Below are 18,882 nucleotides of genomic sequence, written 5' to 3' on the forward strand. Positions count from 1 at the left end.
TAGGGACGGCTAGCGCAGATAGCCCTTGTGTAGCTTTGCGCGAAATTCAAAAAACAAACAAACAAACTTGTCGAAACGTTGTACATTTGCTGTTATGTTAAACTTATATTAAAGTTTTTCTTCATTACCCATTCAAGCCGTCTCCAGCCATTATAAGGCAAGTTTTGTAAAGTTAGTGTATAAACAAGTTTGGTATTTGTCTCATATACGAGTATATGTATTTTCAAGTTTCTCGAAGCAAGAAAAAAAATCACTCATACTACAGATGAAGTAAAAACAGGAGATCCACAGCCAACATCTGAGAAAATATGATTTATCAAGTGTGATACTCTAAAATTCTTTACTGTTCTGAGTGTTTACTCAATTACAGAACAGAAAAAGAAACTCAATGAAAGGAGTTAGTAGCAAAGTAACCTATGCACTTAAAAATACAGCAAGAGAAGCCGGCAAAATATAAATGTATAAGACCTGCCATTTTTTTTTACTGTATAATAATTTTCCTTTGATATGAAAAACATGAAGACGAAGATTTTGGGTTTGCGAAAAAAAAAATCTATCTTATTTATACACTCATAGAATTGGTTCCTTCTATAAACTTACTTTTTAATATTTTTTATCAGTGTCCTCCTATTTTTTCATAAAATAAACATATATAATACACTTAGTATATACTACATTGTTCTCTATTTGGTCTTCCTGGTTTAGTATCGTATACTACCGACGATCTTGTATTCGACTGGGAAGAGCATATTCCGTTGGTGGTAGACGATTCAATCGAATTACCTCAACATAATCTGGTTGAGACCAAGCTAGGAGACTGTACTCAAATTTATTCAACAGGTAGTGTATTACATCTAAATAAAATATAGAAACTATTCTATGTTGGTGGCCAAGCAATTACAAATATATATATTGTATATCTTTATTGTCAGCTATTTTAGATTGTGTATAGTAATTGGAATTAAAAAAATAACAGATTTTTATATAAGCAAAATACTAAATAGCGCCGTATGTTGGGATAAACAACCGTTTTTTCGCTTCCACATTGAATTAATTATAGGAGAATAGGAAAATTTATGGAATTTAATTAAGTAATTGGCAAATTAACCTTTGCTAATATGTAGTTGCAACAACACGATTTACTGCGAAAACGTTTTTGAGATTAAAAATAAATCGACATATTACGTGGTATATTTCTTTTATTAGCCAATCAAGCTATGTTTCCAGCAATCTACTTTTTGTTCTTTGGCATAGATTTAAAACATATTTTTGTAATTTATTTACGATTTATATAAGCTACGCCATATATTCTACTCTCATAGCTAAGTACATCTCTGTTTGATACATCCATTTTCGTCGAAACGAACAGCAGTAGGATCACAAATTACGTAGGACGAAAATGGAAGAAACTTTTAAAGAAAAATTCAAAACATTTACAAAGGTCATGGTAAAAGTCACGGAAAACAAAGGTCATGGTTGTCCTTTGATATTCTTTATGTGGGTTTCACCTCTCACATTTATCGTTTACATTGAGGAAAATCATTTAAAACACTAAGATATCTTAAAGGAGGAGCTTTTTTTTCAAATTTAAGAAAACGTAATATCAATTAAATTGAAGTGTACATGTTATCATGAAGATTGATAGCATATTTTTCTTATACGAAGTAAATATTCCAAGTTTCTTGTCTGTTTAAGAAATACCTTGCTGTTTTCAAATATTATGCTAAAACGATTTTGTTATTTTGAATGAATATGTTAGTCTTGAAGCTTTTATCATCTCTTAATAAATACTAAATTTCGAATTTATAAAATATAGCTGGCCAATATGCAACCAATATGTAAACAATATTATAAAATAATCACGCTATTAATGTTAGTAATAATCCCATAATCACTTTTATTTTCTTCTGTATTGTCAATAATTATATATAAAACGCTTGCGTTTGTCTGTCGGAACATTTCTCGCAAATTTCTCGATCAAACTCTAAAAATCTCATATCGTTAGAAAGGCCTTTGTCCGAGGAGTCCAGATTACATTTTGGCTTTTCCATTCAGAACCACCTTGCCTGTTTTTTCCTTAGTCAAACTTTTTAATACAACGAGTATGCTATACGATGGCACAATTTCGTTGTCATCAATCGCGTAACGACTGGCCTCGATTTCAACTTTAATTTTTTATTTGCAAACTATTTCACAAAAACAACACTTAACCTGCATGCAATTTACTGAGAAAATGAGTATTACATTAAATACAATTGCTATTGGCTTTCTCGACTTATATGCGTCTAAAACACACATGAGCAGTTCGTTCAAAAGCATACGTTTATCACTTTGTGAATACGCATTCAGACGTTTCTGCATATTCAGCTAAATTTGCTTTCATTGCAACTTTACATCTACTTTGCAATCATTTAGTTTAGATTCGTTTCATAGACTGCTATAAACATCTTTTAGCTACTTTTTTCTTTACTACGTGTTTTATTCTTCGTTTTTATGAGTTTATTTGTTTCAACTCGTAAAACCGTGTCATACATTTAACGCTCATAGCTGTTTCGTACTCGGTACACTGTTATAAATACAATTACTTTATTGTCTACTTTACGTGTAGTTTTATTAAATAAAGTTACGTCTACGTGAGTATGTTTGGCTGACCGTGTAAATTTTTTTGAAATAGACCTAGATTTATCGATCTAACATATAATGCCTGCAAGAAATCGTATCTTAAATGGCTTGCGTGAAAATGATAAAATAGGGACAATTCAAGCGAAGGGCATGAAAACTACCATTAAAGTTTTGCAGGTCTGGACTAGTTTTTCAATAATACGAGAACGAGTCGTACTAAACTGCATCTGACAATTAAAAGTAAAAACGGATTTAATGAATTTCTCTTCAGAATTAGACTGGTGTTTTAAAACTGATCCCAAAGCGTTAGTATTCAGTCGTCTATTTTTAATTGGGGTTTCCCGTATATTTGGTGAAGTTATTTAAGGTAACAGTTATAAATGAAAGATATTTCTCTCTAAATACCAAAGGAATCATAGTTTGAAATATTATGAACAGTACAGTACCGTTTATTACAGCTTAGACTTACTGAAACTGTATATATACCGTTCCTTACGTACATAAAACACATATTATTAGCAATTGTACACACTATAAGATTTACTAGCATTAGCAGACTATGTAGAAAACTGAGTATGTATTGACAAAGTACAAATAGATATTGAGTTTAAGTAATATACTGGTATTAGAAATGTTTCAGCCTTAAAGATGGCTCAAGAGCTTGTGTATACATATTAGATGAAATTAAACAACAGCTTCATAATTTGTTGTTCGTCACGACTTTAACAACGAAATAAATTTATTCTTACAAAATAATTTTCTAAAACTAACTTAAATCTTGAGCCATCTTACACAACTAATCAATTTTTTTAAAATATAAATCTAGTTATTGCCTTGGAGAAATTGAGTAGGCTTGTAACGTAGCTTTTCATCACTCCATGGCCTGGCATCGCCAGGTGGTTAGAGCGCTCGACTCGCAATTTGAGGGTCGCGGGTTTAAATCTCCGTCCCACCAAACAAGCTCTCACTTTCAGTCATGGGGGCATTATAATGTGACGGTCAATCCCACTATTCGTTGTTAAAAGAGTAGCCCAAAAGTTGGCGGTGGGTGGTGATGAATAGATGCCTTCCATCTAGTCTTTCACTGCTAAATTACAGACAGCTAGTGCAGATAGCCCTCGTGTAGCTATGCGCGAAATTAAAAACAAAAACAGACCATCACTGCATACGTATATAAAATGAACATAAAGGTATAGTTTCGAAATGCATAATAAACCACAACATGAAGTATAACGACAAAAATAATGTAAACATGTAGTTCAAACAGAGATACACTTACATAAATATTCTAATACAAGGTGGTTAAAAATTTGACCGAAACATAGCACCGTATGAATTATACGGTGCTTTTATATCTCCACTTAATTTATATTCGTACCTGTTCCTTCATTCTCACTTCTCTTATCGATGTGGCTCCTCAGTGGCACAGCGGTATGTCTGCGGACTTACAATGCTATAAACCGGGTTTTAATACCCGTGGTGGGCAGAGCATAGACAGCCCAGTGTGTAGCTTTGTGCTTAATTACAAACAAGCTTATCGGTGTCGTAGATTTTATGATTCGCTGTGATATAGTCGTTTAGAAAAATGCAACGAGGTCAATAGAAAAAATCTAAAACCTTTGTTACTCAAAGTGTCATAAATACCGAGTAAGATTACCCTAGAATAAACTATTATGTATCTATATTTAGGTTTAGTTTTTTATTGGACTGAACTATATACACTAACATTAGAAAAACATTTATACACCAAGGTCAAGAACTGGTATAAAATTTTCACAGCAGACTTTTGATTTGTAAATATTTGCAAAAAACAGATTCCTTAATTTTTGCTAAAGACAAGGGCCACAAATTAAAGATGAAAACACTTGATGCGTCTTTATTTCGTCATTCTGTGGCTTAGCGGTAAGAGTGGAGGCTTCTAACGTTAATAATTGGGTTTTTACTCGTAGTGGGCAGAGTACGAACAATTCAGTGTATAGCTTTGTGCTGAACAACAAAGAAACCTATTTATCCGTAAATTAACTAAAGATAACACAGTCCTGCGATGGTTTTTATTGTCTTGAAATTATTACATGAATCCGAAAATGATATCCATTTTTCTCCACCACGTTCAGATTTTTCATAAAATGTCATAACACAATACACAAAAAAAAAGACCCCAACACGTAATTTTGAGACTTAAAGACGTAGATTTCACACATAAAAAAAATCAGGATGAATGAGGATGCATATTCGTTTGAAATCAATGTTCTTCCCTTTTCTTAAGTTTGTTTGTATTTTTGTTAACAAACATAATAATAATTTTTTTTATTGTGGTAAACGAAATAATAATTTGATCTAAGTAAGAGTTTTTTCTTCTTCCCGATTTGTAAAATATCCTTTCTTGATGGAAAATATTAATATTATTTTCGAAATCTGCGTAGCTGAATTATGGGAAATCCGTTATTAAAACCAAAACAACTTTTATGAAGTTTAAATTCGCAGGCCTATGAAATTAATCAAAATAGAAAACACAGTCTACATCTAAATTGCATATTAAAGTTGGCAAAACAGTACATGTTCACCAGACTGAATTAATAAGTTAGATTTTTGTTCATAGTAAACATAGTGATTCTGCCGTATAAAAGATACATCTTAAGCGCAGATAGATTATTCGACGTTATTCCAAAGATATACATAATCTAGAAAAAGCCTGGTATGTGACTCAGAAGTCTTTCATATTGAAACATGTTTCATCAAAAGTATAAAAATAATGACTTCATACACAAGCAAAATCATATTGAATGTCAACATACATTAAAGAAAACAGACAAGATTTAGATCGCATTGATTTGAAGCTTCTGAGATCTTAAGCAACGTTATTAGACAGCTATAAACGATCGGAACGTTTTAGAAAAAGTAAATCCATTTCCTTGCTTTGTAAGTAAATGGAAAAAGTATTATCTAGGTTACAAAATGCACATATTCTGGTTCCTTGCATACGAACATAAACTAAACACGTGAAATCCCTAGTTGCAAATTTTTAGAGATTTGTGAAAAGAATTAAGAAACAAAGATCCTTGAAAGAGATGTTAGCTACAATTCACCTAAAGAAAAGTAAACTCACTTGGTGATCTTTAACCTGCACAAGAAAGGTTAGATGGGCAACACAATAAACATTCTCGTAGACCACCAGAGTTCTTATTATATTGAGGCTTTTCAATTCAGTTATGTTACATGAATTCGGTCTTTGTCTTTAAGTTTTTTGTTCTAATAAAAGCTTCTAAATCTCGTTTTTGTTATTTGTGACCTAATATTTTAGGACTTATGAATTTACCCTGAATATGTAAAACACAATTATTTGCTAGAAATAAAAATTCAAATAGGTATCACTAAAATAAGGATGCGCCCCGAGGATCTATGCTAATACTGGCTTATGAGATTTACCGTCCATTAATGCAAAAGTAACACACGTAAATTTGAAAATGTTTTCCTCTTAAGTCCTTTCAAAATTGTTTATAAAATGCAACTTTTGGCAATAGCAAGAAAAACTGACAAACTGTGCTTTGAGAATTACAATACCTGTAACGAAGATAGTTACTAAAGTAGGAAGATTTTATTTGGTGTTAATGGAATTGACTGTAAGGAAAGTTTTATGTGGTGTTAATCAAATTGACCATTACAAAGAATTTATGTAATACTGATCAAATTGACCGTTAGGAAGGTTTTATGTGGTGTTGATCAAATTGACTGTTAGGAAGGTTTTATGTGGTGCTTATCAAATTGACCTCTTGTAAGATTTTATATAGTGTTGATCAAACTGGCCATTCGGAACGTTTTTGTTTGTTTGTTGTTGTTTTTTTGTTTTTGTTTTTGGCCGAGCTGATCAAATTGACCATTAGGAAGGTTTTATGTGGTGCTGAACAGATTGACCATTAGGAAGGTTTTATGCGTATGTAATTTTTTTATAAACAAGCATATATTTCACCGTATAGTGAGGTAAGATGTTTTTTATGTACTATATGCCGAGAAATAAGAAGTACTGAAACTTACACTCAAATTTTTATGTTTGAAAAAGTTGTAACACACTGAAAGACCCACTTTTAAATCGAATCGCAATATGAAACATACATAGAATGTACAATTCCAAACAAATAATTATGTTATTGACTCGATGCACTAATGTAGAGACATATTGGTTATCCAATGTTTGTTTGTAAATCAGAAGTATAATACGGCCAGTATAAGCTGAGGAATAAACACCACTCTCGATAATATATATCATAAGGAATACTTTTATTGATGGTGGAACATACTACGTGTTTCTACAGAACATTGGCCTGTCTTCTTCAGATATGATTTTGTACTCCAATCCAATTCCATGTTAGGTATTTAGGTTAATTTAACCAGGGGTGCTCGGAGATTATCGGATCTCTCTTCGCCCCGCTCGTGGTTTAAGTATTGTTAAATGCTACTTGACAAAAAAAAAGACTTTTGATATTATTAAATGGGTATGTAACTTCTGTACTCACGTGGGTATGTAGGTGGAGCGTGTGTCATGTCATCTCAGGAAATCTTGGAAAGCCTTGGATGTTGTAGTTCCTGATTACTTCTATCCTCAAAACAAACGGCACGTGTAGGACACTTATGGTCCTTCAGAGAGGCGAAGATCTGTACATCCTATACCTGAGGTGGGATCAATAAATCCAATGTCCGAGAAATAGATGTGGGGGGAACGGGAGTGCCCCTAGAAAACTCGCTTTTACTGATCAGGCGTCGAATATTCTACCTGATCAGTGTCCGAAATGACCTAAAAAACACAAAAAATAATAATAAAGGTTAGTATACATACGTGATTAATTGGCTAACACAACCTTTTGTTAACGTAGTAAGGTCTTGGAAACAGATGAATCAGGACTTAAAGGCTCGGATGTATTCGTCATCCGGACCTTCGTCGTTGAAAGGGAGCAATCTCCGGAATACGTCGAACGATTTAAGCGGAAAGACATCGCGAGTCTCGTTGATGCAGCCATATCTAAATAGCGAAGGTTCGAGAAAACGTCTTGACCTATCAACAACACAGAAAATAACAAATTTGTTCTATTCCCTTTTGTGCCAAAAATTACAAACAAAGTTACTCGCCTATTTAATAATTTGAACATTGATGTAAAAACTGCATTCTCATAAAATTAGCATCTTACTATCTAACCCGAAAGAATCCCTATCAAAAGAACAAACAAATGGCATATGCAGTATCTTATGTCAATGTGGAAAGAAATACATAGGACAAATGTCACGTTCCTTAGAAATAAGTCACAAAGAACACCAAGGTCACATACGTTGAGGTAAATTTTAGGTATCTTCCTTAACATATCATCAAAATGAAACAGATCACAAAATACTTTGGGATGAAGTTCCTCTCCTACACTAACCCAAAACTAAAAAAAAAAAGAGATTGCTATAGAAATCATCCAAGTAAACGGTCTCTCACTAAACTGTGATAATGGCCTCAGCAACATCAACTGTATTTGGCAAGATTTTTTCACCGTTCATACTCTTGAACAGACTTGACCTTTACCCATAATCCTGTCACCTGCTGACATCATCTTCATCATATTTAATCCGTGTATCTTTGTACTTCTCAGTACAGATAATATCTGAAGATGACAGATCAATGTTTTGTTTAAACATGTAGTATATTGCACCATCGATAAAACTCTTCCTGATGCTTATAAATCATTGTTTGTCAACCTATTATTATATTAGCATATCGTGCTTCCTTACTCAAGTACCGCTTCCTGATATTTGATGTAACTGATCTATAATATTGCTACAGTAGTATTAATTCTTGGTTTGTATGAATCTAAGGGCACTTATTCGTGATTATGAAATGTATGTGTATGTTTCCTTGTAAACATTGTGGTATATTCAAATAAGATTCTGGCAAAAAAAAAGTACTTCTATGTCCTAAATCCATAAAAGAAGGTTCACACAAGGTATACAGATTTGTTATTTGTCTGTTTGTTTGTACTTTTCGCATAGTGAAATAGAACAAAAATTCAATAACATCAGTTTTCAGTAAAATATCAACTATAAAATATACATAGCCAAAAAAAAATCAAAATAATAAAAAAACATTCAATAACATTTATGATATCATGTATTTAGACTTATATGAAGCAACTGTAAAAGCTTGACAAGGTTGTTAATATAACAAATAGTTATAAACCGCAGAGATTTAAATTATTTATAGCTTTATAACAGTGAGCGTATTCTAAACTCTTGTTGTGTTGTTCATTCTGTAATTAAACAAGCATTTATCAAATTAATTCTAATAAACACATCGATTTGTTTTTAATTTTTCATGCTCCTTTCATTACTGATATCACCTTCAACCTAACCAAATATATTACAAGGTGTCCATAAATTAATTGTCTATTATATGTTTGGAAAACTTTATTTCGGTTTTAGGAATTCAATAAGGTTGTTTGCAGTATCTAGACAGCGTCTTTAAAATATGATATTTATCGGAATACTATATTATAATATTTGTTCTCTAAAGTTTGCAGAAATTTGTTCCAAATGTCTTATCCTGAACAAATGCATGTTATTTAATACTTTTACAAGATTCTTGCTCAATTACTTCAAGACCTGATAGAAGCATAACGCATTTCTGTAGTGCCAGTTTGCTGTTAAGTTTTGGTGTATTTCAAAGCTTAATGTTAGATACAGAAAGTGCTTCAGTAGCAGATTATATGCTTATATTGTACTTGTCTGTGTAGCAAGTAATTTTAAGTGTACATATATGGAATTTTACTAATAAAACAGAAATATCATGAGCTATTTATTGATTATTTCATCATTGTTTTTCATATAAATTAATCGGAGTTTGAATGTATCATTAACTACATGATACAATATAAACTAATGCTAACACTTCCGCCTGCGTCGCTTTAGTTTGTAAAAATATGAAATTCCAATTAATACATCTAAGAACCTTATAAAACGCTTTATAAAGTAACTTACGAAACAGGTTATAATTGATTTTGTTATACTTTTGCAATACAAGTTAACAATACACAGAAAAGATATAAACTGAAGTAATCCATGTTTGTTAATTTATTGTGAAATAACTAATAGGGCAAAATAATTTTTCTTTTTACTTGTTGTTGTTCTACATTTCATGATGTTTTGCACACTATAAAATTAAAATAAACGGTTTAAACAAACGTTTTCTTCTAACCAAAGGCTATGTTTAGCCTACAAAGTGAAAGTTTAAAGATAAGCTAGCTTGACGTGACAGTCTGCTGGCTTTTAGTAATTGATAACTTTACAAAACCATAGTAAATTCCACATCAAACATGAGTAGATTTGTTATAAACTAGCGACAAAATAATTATTCATTCTTTACTGCCACACATTTTTTGGCGTATTTCTATACATTTCCTATATAATTTTTCATCGTAAGTAAATGTACATATATATATTATATGTCATACAATATATACTCCGTGCGATTCTATAAAGAACAATATTTAGTTCAGTTACTTTCTTTTTTATTCTTTCTCTCAGTATAATTTATCAGTATACAGTACATACTTTGTTATTAATGGAAATACATAATAATATTTAGCATATTTGGTGTGTAAAAGGCGGTTAGTGAATAAGTATAAAAAGGTGCAGCATTTAGTACACCTAATAACTTGTGTTTTTAATCCCATCCATTTTTCAATTTTCACCTCTTCAAAAACAACAAAAAATGTTTTATAGAGCAGTGTGTCATCCTTAAACTATCTTCAATCACTGATTGATCTTCAACTATTTATTTAAAGATTTGAAAGTAAAATTCCTGTATAGATATTATAGCCAACGGTGGATGAATGAATCAGATACAACTTCAACTAAAAAGCGACGTGTTACTAGCGCTTACATTAGCTAACTTTGCCGTTAACACACTATTGTACACTTAACATGTGCGTTTAGGTTTAAAAAGCAAACTGGATTTTCTCAACTAACGAATATACTGAACTAATGCTATTCACCACATTGTCAGTCTGATAAATGTTCATTAGTTTATAAAATATAATATTTATTTGTAAATCTCATAGTCTTAATTTTAAAGAGAATATGATGCGATCAGCAGTTTGTTCGAAGCTTATAAAAGATGAACATATCTTGCTCGAAAAACAAACAACTATTCGAACACTTAATTTCAATAAAAACCACGACATATTTGTTGCTTCAAAATGTGTAGTTGTGAACGTCGGACTAGATACATACAAGTACAGTTAGAGAATCATGAAAAATTATTCAGAAACCATCAGCAATTTAGTCATTTTGTTACTTTTTCCTGTATATATACTCATTACATTTTTAAACCTATACTTACGGCACACAGTGTAAAACATTCCTTTAATGACCTGGAGTAATTAATGGCAACAATGAATCATTTATGTAGCCATGAAAATAATACTTAATTTCCTAAACAGAATTAACCAGTGTGTTATTATGACGATGTATCTATCCAGATCACATCAACAGCGAATAACATAGTAAATAAACCATACTATCAACCAGCAGCCAGAGGCACGTGGACCACTAAGCTCCAATGAGGAATCGATTACCACTGAAACATCACGAACAAATAAATACACAAGACAACTTAATCGTTATTAAGAATAATTTCAAATTGTAAGACGAGTTCTAAGCCAACCAGTATAGTACTAGACTAGCCAAGTCCATAATAATCCTAGCCTTTCATTCAGCACAAGTGTTTGGCATTGGAAGATAATCGACAAAATTAGCCCTTCCATACACTAACAACTGAAACATAATATGAATTCACCCACATCATAGTTGAGCCTCTAATCATCTAAAAAAGACAAGAAAAGTAATGACATAATAGTGGATGCCCGTCTAACAGAACTTTGTTATTCAATATCAAAGACTAGTTCGAATTCTGTAACGAACACGCTCTTCATTTCAGTCATAGGTGGCGGCGTCGTAGTATGACAAACAATCTCACTTGTCGTTGGTGAAAAAAAAATCCAAGAGTTGGCGGTTGGTGGTATTGACTAGCTGTTTTCCCTCTAGTCTATCACTTCTAAATTAAGTAGGCCCGGCATGGCCAAGTGGTTAGGGGTACTTGACTCGCAATCTCAGGGGCGTGGGTTCGAATCCTCGTCCCACCAAATATTCTCGCCCTTTCAGCCGTGATGGTATTATAATTTGACGGTCAATCCCACAATCCGTTGGTAAAAGAGTAACCTAACTAACTGTTTACAAAATCTTTACTATTCTTGACAATAACTTTTCACATTAGAAATAAAAGGTTTCGAAACAATATCCAATAAATTACTCAACGGTTCAGTAATTTTATTTTTGCCTCCTACAATATGGCGACTTGACATATCTAAAAGGTTTGGAAACAAAGATATTTCAATCCCTATATATTCTATCAATATTTTACTTTTTCGCAATCTGGCAACATATAACACTTCCCAATTTATTTTTACTTCTTTATTTCTTACTCTGTAAAAACACTTCCAAATCTCGATACTTATTCTATCAATTTTGTTTTTATGTTTTATTTAAAAATTCCCATCCTTATTAGACATTTTCTCCATCATAGTTACTATTATTAAGGTTTTCTATCCTTATCAATTTTTGAATTATTCTATCATCTCTTTTCGATCTATGCAACACATTTTTCTTTCTATCTTGGTTATTTTCTCTAACCTCCTTATAAGACACTCAAAATGTTTTTATGTTTTTACAAATCAATTCTATACCCAAATTGATTTCCTCGGTGGTTCAAAAGGTAACTTCATCTTAATAAGAAATTCATATTCTTCTTTATTTAAAAAAAAAACTCTTTTAATCTTAACTTTCTAGTAAATTCAGATAAATCTTCTTTGATTTTAATATCATTAGATCTATCATTTAGTGTGAAATTTATTCCTCGTTATAAAAGTCTATTTGTATTCTCATCTAAATTCCTTTTACTTAAATTTGAAACTTCTGCTGTTTAACCAGGAATATTAGAAGTTTTCTTCCATTCCAGTATCCATGTTTATTTGATTTACAGTGTCTAAACTAAATGTTTGTAACCTACCTTGTTTTCCACTTCTGAATGTTCGACTGTCTCTTTTATAAAATATTCCCCTATTATCATATCTTTTTGGAAAGCGGAGATGATGTCATTGATATAAATTTTGTTCCCTATTTCCATAATCAAACTTTTATTCGAAATTTCTTTCAGGAGTTCGGAATATTCTATTGGCAAATCCAAATTCAGTTCCATTAGTCTTTTGGTTAGTGTGTTTCATGTTTCTTTTTTCCGGATATTTTTATCCTCTTCGAGTTTTTCCAAAAGCCATTTTTCTTTTCTCAGCCAAATTTCCTGGCTCCGTCTCTCTTCTTCTTGACATAATTTCTTCAAATGTTCAGTCAGAAGTATAAAGAATTCTTCACTGTGGAAGGGCTGTCTAAAATGTTCAATAACCTTAGAGTCGATTTCTACATATTTCAGTTTTTGATTTTCCGCTTTAGCTTATAATATTTCAATTTCTGTTCTTACTATTTGAAGTTCTAACTTATGGAATAACTGACTTTTGATTGGAAATGTTAATAAGAAGATACTTATTTTGTAGTATGAGTCTTAAAGAATTAGAAAAATTAAACTTAAAAATTGTTTTATAATTCATAGCAATTTTAAACTTAAAGTTATTACTTTTCAAAAACGTGTTTGTTTGTTTTCTTGTTTTTTTATAGTTTTATACTGAAGAGTAGCCAGTGCTGCTACAAAACGTGTTTAATAAAGAGTTTGATAAATAAAGAACACTTGGTAAAAAAGAAAGCATTTGAATTTTCTTATATATATATATTGAAAGTGAAGTTCAAAAATCAAAACTGACACTCACAGCAAATTTCAAAATTGTAATGTTTATCAAAAGCAAATTCAAATAAACTGAAGCAAAATAATCCCACTATCATACTAGTAGCTTATACACAAAACAAGAAAAATAAAAATTATAACATTTCTCGGAAAAGTATAAAAGGCATAGTTTCTAAAAAAAAAGTCTGTGACAATAGCTATCTAAAGTGTTGTGGATATTCCCTATATTAGACATAATAAAAAAAGCAGATGAAAAACAAGACAGCCAGCAAGGAAAATCAAATAGAGGATAAGTTTTGGGTGCTATAACCCACAACATCCCAAAACCTACTACCACTCATGCATCTCAGGAGAAAGATTCGTTTTATATAAGCATAAAAAATTAATAAAGTCTACAGACTTACAGTCGACATACAAATACTCAATTAGTATTTGGCGTTCAAGCTCTTTGGTTTCTTTAGAGAAAGACGCCTATTCAAACATTTCGTCAGTGAATTTATTGATGAAAGTGAATGAAATGTTTCTTTAAATACCCTGTAGTATGTCACACTATAGGCAACCCTGGTAATCTCTTGTCTTTCTCTTTATCCATGTAATTACTATAATGGTGTTAAGATTTGAATTCTGAATGGATCAAGGCAGGAATTATAGTATTTCAAACACCTGTTTCCTCTCATAGGTCTTTACTATGATGGTAATATAATTAGGATTGCTATCCTGCTGAAACGCAAACTCCTGGCCAATTAGGCGTGTTACTAATGGAATGCCATAATGTATTACGATCCACCTATACTTATCAATTTCTACTGAGTTTCTGTTGGATTTGAGTAGATTTGAAGTTTTTGTTTTGTTTTTTTTATTCTAGTGAAACGTCACCTGTTTTTTCTGGAATCCTTGAGATCACTCGTGGAAAGTTTGAGTTTTTTTCTTTGTTCAGTTTGTTATTGCTAACGTTATTTTCTCGCACCTGCAAAATGTCTTGAATACAACACTTACTGATACATGTAGTTTAGCTTCAATCTATTTCATACTTCTTCATTCAAAGCAGTAGCTACTACACATTTGTCATGAGGTATTTCCTTCCTGGAGGCCACTGCTTCTTCCACACATATACTGAAGGAATAGTATTCATGGTTATGTTTACACTGTCAGTAAGCTGGCGTGGCACACTCTGACTGATTGGTTGCCAACCAGTCACAGAATATCAATTCGTCATAGCTGTTCTACTATATTATCAGTAAATATGTTACCATTGGGTGGCTGGCATGTGATGTACATGGTTTTTGTTGATTTGTTTGTGTACTTTCCATATTTATTTGCCTCGTTGTATGTATACAATAACTAAAAATATAATCAATATAAAGCTTTCTACTTGTTATATAGCCCCCACCCCCCAGTGACTCAGCGGTATTTCTTCGGGTTTCGATACCCGTGGTGGGCCGAGCACAGATAGTCCATTGTGTAACTTTGTGCATAATTACAAACAAACAAACTTGTTATATAAATTGATATAATGCTTTACTTTTCACTAGTTTTACCGAGTTTCTTACTCAAAATTGGATTCCATTTGTTAGAGCCAACTATAATCTGTAACTGACACATGAAACTGTACGTTTTACTGTCACTTTAAAAAAATCACATAGGAAGTAAACTACAATTGTTCTCTGATTATATGCATAAATTAAATTGTGAATTTTTTATTATAACTGACAAGTTTAAGCAGAATAGCTATACAAATACTTCCACATCTAAATCTACTCATACACTGGTTGAATACATTATATTAAAACGATTTTGGAACGTCACCAAGTCGTTATAGTTCATGTCTCTTCATCTAGTCATGCTCTATTCAACAACAGTGCATCTTGACAATAACTTTGCAGACTAATTTCAGCTGCAAAAGGATCCATCGTAAAGTTGTCGTATCCAAAACACACCATTGATCAGTGAATACTTTACAAAATCCATTTAATGTACGAAGACAAAGGTTTACTAGCGCTATTTTCAACAGTTGATCAAACAGAAAAGTATTGGCACATGAACAGCCGCCTCATTCTCCAGCTACTTGTGATGTATGATGGCTGAACTGGAGGTATGAGTGGGAGCTTTATCTTGGTGAGACTATACCCAGTTGCCATTGTTTCCAAGCAAAGATCCTTCTTGACTATGTTGCGTAATGTTGCCTGGAGAACGTGGACGATTTTTTCCACAATCTTTCATGTTCATGGACTCTCACCTCTTACAAGACGTCACACTTCGCTTATCACGCCTGAGGTACGACTTATTACAGATATCTTTCTGGGTGGTCCTAGTACCCCAACTTGATTCATATTTCTAATTTTTTCCATTCCAATAAGTACAATGAATATTTACATTTAAAAAAAAATTAAATCCCCGATATAAACACATCTTTATTAACCTAAATAATATAACATAGTCATCCCTCTTTATACAAGTATAAGGAAAATAATTATCATCAAATAAAAAAGCTATATAGGGCTGGTTACTGAACTTGAAAAAAGGAACCAAACAAGATAGGGATGGAAGTGGGCATATCATTTGATCGGCTAATGATCACATAGCAGACTAAGCCGTTTCGACTTTACATGGAGAATAAAACCCATAAATTACTGGCTTCCCCACTCGAAAGCTTAGTGTTTGAATAGAATCTCAGTTTCATCATTATACCTTTCCATTAGTTGACTTTAGAATATTACTTTTATGACTATTTTAATATAGAGTAACATTCTACGATTAGAAATTCTAGTTCTAGTTGTTTTGCCAGTGAAGAAGCTAGTAATGTGGGAAATTTATTCTGTATGCAAAGTCGAGACAGTTTAGTTTGCTATGTAATTATTAGCCGATCAAGTGATATGTCCACTCCCATCCCTGTTTTGTTTGGTTCCTTTTTCCAAAGTCAAAGATCGTGAAGACTGTTTTGCTGTATCAGATGATGATAAAATTGTAGTTACTGCTACAACTAGGCATGTTGACGAATAATAATGATGAACGAAAATAAAAAATCTCGGTATTGGTAGTTCGCTGGTTTTCGACTTTGGGACGCTCTGGTTAACTAAACAGCGGCATATACATCGGAAATGGAGCGACTATGTCAGGTTGCTCTTTGTATCTAGTTTCTGATGACCTGTGGAGAAGAAACTCTAGATGGCTTTTGTATCGCTCTAATACGGACGTCTGTGCCATCCCTACAAATAGAGTGCTAATGTTAAACATAAGGAAACATTAGTCTAGGGTTTCTAAAATGATAACTAAAATATTGAAACAGATTTCACATTTTTATGAAATTACATACACTCGCACACACATATTTGTCCATTTACAATTACATTCAACACTTAATCTAACTGTATCCACACACGACGACGATTCATCAGGAAAACTAACTGAAAAACAAGTTTCTCATAGAACATGTCTGTATCTAAGTTTCCAGTGCTATTTGAAATTATCACTTTTAATATTAAGTTTTATTATTCCAAACTTTCATTCAACCACTCAAAACAGCCAGTCATGGGATGATCATTCAAACTCATAAGAGTTTTAAACACCGGAATTGAGTCAACTCTCTTTCTTCTGAATTTATATAGAAAAGAAATATGATATTTTTATTTCTTTTAAACTCCATATCGTTTTGTTGACTATTTATGCGTTTTTTGTAACAATTAGACATGGACCTTCAAGTAGTAAATTCAAATTTGAGCCAAGAAGTTTTTTTCGTTGTTTCACACAATCTAAACACTCCTCAAAAACAAACTTAGGGTTTTATGAATAACGTGTTTAAATGCTACTTTTTAAAATTTTACTGAACGGCGCTTGTGCAAATTAGTTTGCACTGTAAAAATCATTTAACGATTTTATACCCATAGTAAAATATTTTATTAGAAGACATAATTTTTTCACAGTACATATGCTCTTCACACAGAAGTATTACATTACTTAAATATTCAACATTCCTTCTATAACTTTATTTCTATGATATTTCACATTCATTTATTATTTCACATTCATTAACAGGTCACTCTTGAGCGTTTTAAATAAGTGTCTTATCATCTAAACTCCCTATTATTTTAGTCACATTATATCGATTGGCTACAATTTCGTGGAAGTTACCTTCCTGGGTTATTAGCCTGACTTTCGTATAGTAAGAAAGAGTAGTTATGCTGCTTTCGTTTATGTTTTATAGGCTGAAATTAACTACAAAGACATCTTTTCTTTATTCTTTCTTTGCTTTGTATCTTGATATAATATCTATCTCAGACTTCGTTGCTGTTGTTACAAAAGATCATGCGCAGTGTTTAATTTTACGTGTTCCAAATTAGCGTATTTAAATAAGAACTGACACACACGTGTTAGTTTGATAAACTTTTATTTTATTTGTTGGCACTTCCCTATTTAGTTTTATTACAACACGACGTTCATTCCATATATATAAAACGACAATTTATCTTTAGTTTTTCAATTTCAACACTTCTTGCTGTATCATGCGCTTATTTTTCTTCTTATTTCCAAGAACACGACAGAAGTAAGTCATTCCTTAATTAACATATCACAAGTACACAACGTTGTACTTCGCAATAATGAATTTTATTCTTAAATAACTAAGAATGTCAAATTTACTTCAAAGAAAAAGAACAATTTTCATGTGAGTCACTCCCTTACAGCGTCTTAACACATTAGCATCTACAAAGATTAATATCATAAATAATGAAAGACTAAAATCCTAAAACACTCAACTTCTCTAAAACCGACACAAACGACGATTTATAAGCATAATAAAATCTTTATTGATAAAATGTCATGAGGCAACTAGTTTAGGCAACATTGTTTCCATTATCAAGAACTGTCATCACGTTAATAGCTCAACCTATTCCAAAGGGAAGAAAGAGGCATAACATTTACATATTAGAAAGGGAAACGAATAATCTGAATGTTACATTTCCTGGACCACAATCTCTGTTTATAGAAACGGCTTTATTCCGCATAATACAATGATTCTCTTTAAATCTCTTTTAAATTTAATTTTAGCATTTTTAGCCGCGGCACAGCGGCTAGTAGAATGAATCTGAGTATTTTGTACTGTTAGCTCATAGCTCCGTCATCTCTTTTCCGAATTGAGATCTAATTACAGTTTTAAACCCAGGAGATCAAATTATTTCGATTGATGCATGTAACCACGCCCAAGGTCTCAAAGAATAATTTACTTTAATCCTGCCTAAAAGAAGTTCAATTTGAGAGTTGACTGGTAGAGATCCTGATGAGTATTGTTTGTTTGAATTTCGCGCAAAGCTACACGAGGGCTATCTGCGCTAGCCGTCCCTTATTTAGCAGTGTAAGACTAGAGGGAGGGCAGCTATTCATCACCACCC

Source organism: Limulus polyphemus, unplaced genomic scaffold (genome assembly GCF_000517525.1).
Source record: "Limulus polyphemus unplaced genomic scaffold, Limulus_polyphemus-2.1.2 Scaffold473, whole genome shotgun sequence".
Lineage (NCBI taxonomy): Eukaryota > Metazoa > Arthropoda > Merostomata > Xiphosura > Limulidae > Limulus > Limulus polyphemus.